This window comes from Ailuropoda melanoleuca, chromosome 2, assembly GCF_002007445.2.
Source record: "Ailuropoda melanoleuca isolate Jingjing chromosome 2, ASM200744v2, whole genome shotgun sequence".
Lineage (NCBI taxonomy): Eukaryota > Metazoa > Chordata > Mammalia > Carnivora > Ursidae > Ailuropoda > Ailuropoda melanoleuca.
The window spans coordinates 188804294-188811479 of record NC_048219.1 but is presented as its reverse complement, the minus strand read 5'-3'; positions in this window follow the sequence as shown (position 1 = coordinate 188811479).

The following is a 7186-nucleotide window of genomic DNA, read 5'->3' as shown; positions in this document are numbered from 1 at the left end:
GGGATAGACTGGTGATGGGTAGTAAGGAGGGCACGTATTGCATGGTGCACTGGGTGTTATACGCAACTAATGAAGCATCAAACTTTACACCGGAATCTGGGGATGTACTGTATGGTGATTAACATAATATAATAAAATAAAATAAATGTCTTTCTTCTTAAAACAAATGTCATTTTTGCTCAACGAGATACTGAAGCAGGCACTTAGAAATTTTTGTGACAGCCCTTCCTTCCAGGGTCTGGGTGCTGGCCACTGATGGTTGGCTACTGTCATGGGTTTTGAGTTCTCAGTGTGCACACAAGCTTCTAACAGGCAAGGAATAAGTGAGTCACAATTAAGCAAAATGAGTTAGATGAATTGTGAGAACCAAAAACAGGAAAGAGAGTCTACGTAAAAGGAAAATATTTGGAGGATCAAGGAGAGCATTGCATTGCTCTGAGTTATCAGCCATTACATTGCAAAAGATAACAAAAATAACCTCAAATCTAGAGAAGCAGCCAAAGGACTGGTGCGCAACCAGTGGGGAATATGGGCATTGCCCGTAGAGTGTGAATGTGAGAAAGTGGGTGAACAACTTCGGGGCTGAGACCCGCTGTACCCAAGAGATAGAGAGGAGGGGACGCGACAGCGGGGCGGGGAGAGAGAAATTCTTTCGGAGTTACCTCTGCTGGGCTGGAAGAGAGGCAGGGAAGGCTCAGAGGGAGCCTCCAGCAACCTTGTCTGGGGCTTAGGTGGAGAAGGGCAGGAGCAGGGCAAAGGGCTGCAGCTTTGGCGCGTCTCTGTAGCCAGACCAGAGGGGCGACCGGGAGGGGTCCTTCCAGCGGTCACGGCGCGCAACGCTTCCCGGCCAGGGCGGAGCGTGTCGCGACAGCGGTCCCAGTCTGCGCGCCTCTGTCCCCGCGCGCGCCCGTCCGTGCGCTCCGGGAAGCAGCTCCTCGCGCCCCAGACTTCCGTCCGTCGCCCGCGCTTTCCGCCTCTCTTCTCTGCGCGCCCATCGACAATGGATGGCAACTCCCTGCTCTCCGTACCAAGGTAAGACCTGCTCTCCCCTTTGCTCCACCCAGTGGCCCTCAAACTCCGCCGTACGCCTCGGGTGCCTCCCCAGCTTGGCTCGGGGGGCGCCAGGGTCTGCGCTTGGCAGGGTCTGCTCCCGGCTGTGCGAGGGGCGCCCTGGGGATGGTGACCCCAGTCCACTGCCCCACGGGGCGCGGACCTGGGTGCGGCCTGCGCGCTGGGGCGGCTCCGGGTGGAGGGGACAGCTCGCGCCCGCCTCTGGGGCCGGGGCTGGGGTCTGCTCTCCACGGCGGGAGCGGGAGCCGGACTTTCCTGGACGCAGCCTGCACGGGTTTCGCGCCTTGTGGGGAGACGGGCTCCAAGGTAGGGATGAGACTAAGAGGGAGCAAGACTAGGGCAAAGTGCCCCATCCCTGTCCATTTCGATCTGAGCGAGTGTCCGCCGTTGCTCAGGTGGCAAGTGGTTGGGGAGGGGGTGGGGGGGATTGCCCCTAATCCCCTACACGACACCTAGGCTGCGCCCCAACGACACCCGCGACAGCGAGACCCGGGCCACTCCAGTCCCACCCGCCTCAAGCGCCCCCACATCCTAGACCTGTCTGCGCTGGCCTAGCGCGTCCCCTGCCTCTGCCCAGCCTAGGGGTCCCCACATGGGGTAGGTCAGGGACGCCACCTTGGACTCAGCCAGGTGGGAGCAGCATGTTTCCCTGGTTTGCGTCTCTTCCAGTCTCCTTCTCCCCCTTTGCTCCTGTTCCTCGATCCTTGACACTCAGTCCTTCACGAATTTGAGAAACTGAGATTTTTATATTTAACCCCCCCCCATAAAACGTTAGGGGTAAATTGAGGTTGTAGCGCCGGTTGTGGTTGTGTTCCCTCAGCTGGGCAGGTGGCCGAGCGTCCACCCTGAGAGCTGGGGACGCTGCAGACCGCGGGGTGCGGGGGGGTCTCACTGCTGCCCTCACAGCCCCACCTCTTCTGGGCGAGGGGCTTCCTGTTGCTCCTCCTGTCATCCCTTCCTCCCACCTTTCCCCAAGCACACATCTCGCAGCTTCCCGCTCAGATCGGCAGGCGCAGGAACCAACATTTTTCAGCCCGCGTTCTTGGAGAGCAGCAAAACCCAGCATCCACAGGCTAGGGCACACATGTAGCTGGTACTATATTGCCAAGTAGCCAAGATGGGGGTGAGAGTGGAGTGGGGGTGGCAGAGGAGGACGAAACTGCTTTTCAAGCGCGTTGAAGGGTGCCATCTAGAGACTTGAAGTATTTATATTCTGTAATGAAATAGAGCTTTCCCAGCTCCACAGGCAATTTCCTCTTTAAGCATCCCTCCTCTGTGGGGGTAGCAAAGGGCTCAGAAAAGGCCCCTGGTGGTTTCTATGCCTGGCCGAAGCTGCTCTCCAGTGCAAAATCTCTTAACTCTGGGGCAAAACAGGGTTAAACTACCACGAAGTCTTTCCATTCTGTCCTAAGGCATGAAGAGAACAATAAGAACCACAGAAGTTTTTTGTTTTGTTTGGGGTTTTTTTGGGGGGGAGGTTGTTTTGTTTTATTTTAAAACTTAAAAAAAATATTGCCACTGATTTTTAGGTAAAAGTGTGGGGCACTTTGAAAGAAAGCCCACTGGGGCTTTACTTTCGACACCCCTATTTTACTGCTCAAGATGTTTAGAATTGAAACAGTTAACTGTGATTCCAGGATTCCCAAAGAGACGCTTTTGATAAGAGATCACTTGCCTTACAAGCAGATTTGCCAATCAACACTGCTGTGCCAGAATCAGGACTATATTCCTATTCAAAAGCTGGGACATTTTCTAAAAGATTAAAATTCATTGTGCAAGTAATTCCTTAAAATTATTTCTATGGCAGTACTGTAAAAATGGTTTTATAAAGAGCAGACCAACTGCAATGATATTGCTCTGTGTCTTGCAGTATCCTGTAAATATAATATAGGTTTAATAGCAGCTGCCAGAAATTAAATTTTGAATTTAAATTTGAATAGTATTGTTTGTTCACCACGACACATCACATTTCCACAAATCAGTGTAGTAATTCAGCTATTTTATTAACATCTTTACTCATATAAAACATATTCAGTTAACTCTAATAGAACAGGTAATATGATCCTCTATGTCATTGAATGTAAGAATGATATTTAATTGGAAACCATAGGCATTGATATGCAAAAAAATAAACTAGAATTACCAAACAGTGTGTGGAAATATTATATTAGTCATACCACTTATCCACAGAACTTTGAATTTAAAGAATTGATGACTGGAAACTCTTGACAGGTTTTTCAAGAAAATGGCAATGATCAGGAACAATCAAGTTGTTGTCAATCAATATTTGTTGTAAATCTGAAATGTTTTCAGTATCTAATATAATTAAGTGGGCGATGATAAATCAGTTTCTTTTAAGAATCATAAAGCAGTTGAAACATTCTGTTTAACACTTGGGTAGGAAAAACAAAGTGATTTAATAATACATTGGGTTAACTATAGAATTTTTTTTGTGTTGGTCTTTAGAGTTTCATAAATTTTCAGTGAATCAAAGATGTAAATGAAATTTTATTCAAGCAATGTTCTGTGACGATCTCAAGGTTGTTCTTGATTCATACAGTTTCAATACTTGAAGCATGTTTTTTAAAAAAGGAATTGTTTGTACTTCCGGTTGTTATACTAGATTACATTACTTCTGTGAAAGCTCCAACTAGTTGTTAATATTAATATTTTCATTTTTAAATGTACAATAAGCTATGTGGATTACGTTACAGAGTTCTTTCAGTCGCTGGTTATCAAAGCTGGAAGGTGTCTCCAGTCATGGGGCTGAGCTATGGAAAGATGAATTGTTCCCATGTGAGGTGTGTTACAGGTCCAGAAGCCAAGTGTGTCCCGACTAGGACCTAGTTCAAGGAAAAAACATAAAAAAAGGGAAAAAAATTTTAGATCCTGTAGTTATCTATTTTACAAAAAGTTTATTTGATTTGCTAAGGTCACACAGCTAGGTATTATAAAAATAAAAGAATCTCCAAGGACTCTCGCCCAGTGTGTTCTGTTGCTGTAGCACACTGTGCTACAAGACAGTAGCTACCCGCACAGAAGGAAAGTCTCACTTAGATTCGTAGCTATTGTGTGTAAAACAAGGTTTATGTTTTATGAAATATTAGCCTATATATTAAATTGTTTGATCATCACATCCCAGTGAGTTAATATGACCGATATAATTATCTCCACTTCTTAGCTGAAAAATTTGAAGCGAAAGGAAATTAAATGAGGAAAATAATTAGATTTAGAAAGCCACACAATAGTATGTAGCAGAGCTGGGTCATCCATGGAGTTCTTCTGGCTTCAGGTGAGGTTTTTCTTTCTTGTATTGACTGAAATCCATACTTTTCTTTCAAATAGACGGAAAAGAGATTTTGGTGCATAGTTTGGAGAAACACTGATATCATTAGAACACATGGGGGCAGCCTAAAAGCAAGATCACCTTTTAAAGCCAACAAATATTGAAAATACCATTTTTGTAAACAGAAATAATTTGTCACCTTGACCATGTCTAAGGTTGAATTCGAAGTTTAAGAAAGGGGCCATCTCATTTCCTAAATCACTTGCATTTTTTATACTGTATTATTTTGTTGTTTTTGTTATTTATTTATTTGTTTTTTGCTTACTGGATTCTATTTCAGTAATGTTTTCATATATCACTTTGAATGAGAAAATTATCAAAGATGAATTTTTGAAAAAATAGGGTATTTTGATTTAGATTTCCTGTGAGTCTATTTTAACCAAACCTAAGGTTAACCTAGCAACATTTCACTAAAGCCCACCAAAATCTCAAGGTTTTCCTCTAAGAATGGTAGTTCTAGGGGGAAAAACAACTGGATTTCCTTTCTTTTAATGGAGCACACAGCCTAATACTGTAAACTAGGCTATGGTCTTCTGTCACCAAGTTTTTATTGGAAGGTTATTTGTTCTCAAATTCATATGAAAGGAAAAATTCAAGAGTACATTTCTGTGACCTATTTATCTGAAACTCTCAGAAAAGATTAATTTATCACTCTAAACAAATGGAGGATTAGGGACAAATAACAGATAATGTCCCAAGTGTAAACCAAAGAGCACTCTCTATCCGGAAAGTCATGCTCTCTTGAAAAGCAGCACTGACATGGCCACATTCTCCAACTCATAATTCACAGGGAAACATGGCCCAAGAGGTGCTGTTTCCTACTACAGAGAAGAAACTGGGAATTAGTCAGTCCTGGTGCCAAGGACTCTGAGATCCACATTGCTGCAGGGGAACAGGTATCCGGAGAACAGACGGAACCTCTGAAGGCATTCTGATCTCCATCCATGTGGTTCCTGTCGAAGAATATGTATCTGATACCAAATAATCAATTTTAAATGTACTATTAGAGCTCGTCTCATTCACAAGGGGTTGCCTTTGTCTGGTACTATTCATTTTAATGGGGTTTTATTCTGTGCCTGAGAGTAACAGCTACTGAGACTTGTAAAGAGAGAAAGAAGAAACAGTGATGTATTTGATGGCAGGAGACCTGGTGTTTAGCCCTGCTCTGAAAGTGATAGTTGTGACTGCCTCGGCACGTTGCTGGACCTGTGAGTCCTCTGTCTTCTCCTAGATGTCATGACATATACCCTGAATATTCTGCTCTTCCAGGTCCCTTTTATTTCTAACCTCTACTGCCGCAGACTTTATGGTAGCAGTGACTTTCAGTTGGGCATGAGACGGATGAACATCTCATTCTCCTGAAAGAGACAGATGAAGTTAGGGCATTTAAAAGAACTGAAGCAACACTGACCCATCCAAAAGAAAGCCCAGCTTAGAGAATGGGTTGGCTTGTCTTTAATGTCTCCCCATAGGGAGAGCAGCGTGATGCTCACAGAGGTACAATAAAATCTTATTTTTTGTAAAGAACACGGCACAGTGATTAATATCCTGGTTCTACTACGTAGCGGTTTGCCCACACTGGGGCAAATGTTGTAAGGACTGAGATAGCATGTGTGAAGTACAAGGAGCAGTGAACCTTCAGCTGTTGCCGCTTATCATACTTAATAAACTCCTCTAAATTCCACTGTTCCACGATAGATTTTTAAAATCAATGCTGGTGAAGAGCCCGCATAACTCAGACATGAAGCATTGGCGTAGCTACTCCAGCTTCCTCTTGGCTTACCTTTTTCCATCCTTTTGCTCCTAACCTAAGTCTTCATAAGTTGTTTCTTATGGATGGGCTATTTTATCTTACTTTTTAAAAATCCCATCCGACAATCTCTTTCTTCTAATTGGTATGTTTAGACCTTTCACATTTATTATGATTCTAGAAAATCTGGATTAAAATTCACCAACTGACTAGCTATTTTCTATTTGTGTTTTTGTCATTTGTTCCTTTTTTCCTCTTTTCTGCGTTCCTTTGGGTTGAGAGTTTTTTAACGATTCTGTTTTATCTTCTCTATTAATTTATTGTTTAGATTTCTTTTAAAAATTTGTGATTGCCTTATGGTTTAGAATTTATAGGGGTGCCTGAGTGGCTTAGTTGGTTAGTGTCTGACTCTTGATTTCTACTCATGACCTCAGGGTCATGGGATGGAGCCTTACATCAGGCTCGGCACTCAGCACGGAGTCTGCTTGGACTCTCTCTCTTTCTATCCCATCCCTCCCCTCCCCAAGATCTCTCTCTCTCTCTTTCTCTGAAATAAATGAATAAATATTTTAAAAACAGATTTTATGTATATAATTATTACTACTCAGTAGTTACCGTGAAATTATAATATACAATTTCATACCCAGTGTAAGTTTCCTACAAGTATATATATCCAAATTCTCTTCTCTTATCCTTCATGGTATTCTTATATATTTTGTTTTTATATATGCTATAAACACTGTTTATTGCTACTATGTTTGCTTTACAAAGTCAGATATTTCTTAGAGCAATTATAAATAAGAAAAAAATAAATTTTATTTTACTCTCATTTATTCCGTTTCTGACACTTTATCTGTATAGAGCCAAGCTTCTGTCTAATATTACATTCCTTCTGTCCAACAAGCTTCCTATAACATTTCCTATAAGGACTGTCTGCTGGCAATGAATTTTCTCAGTTTTTGTTTGCCTAAGAAAGTCTTATTTTTCTTTTACTTTTTGAATCATATTTTTTTGACTAT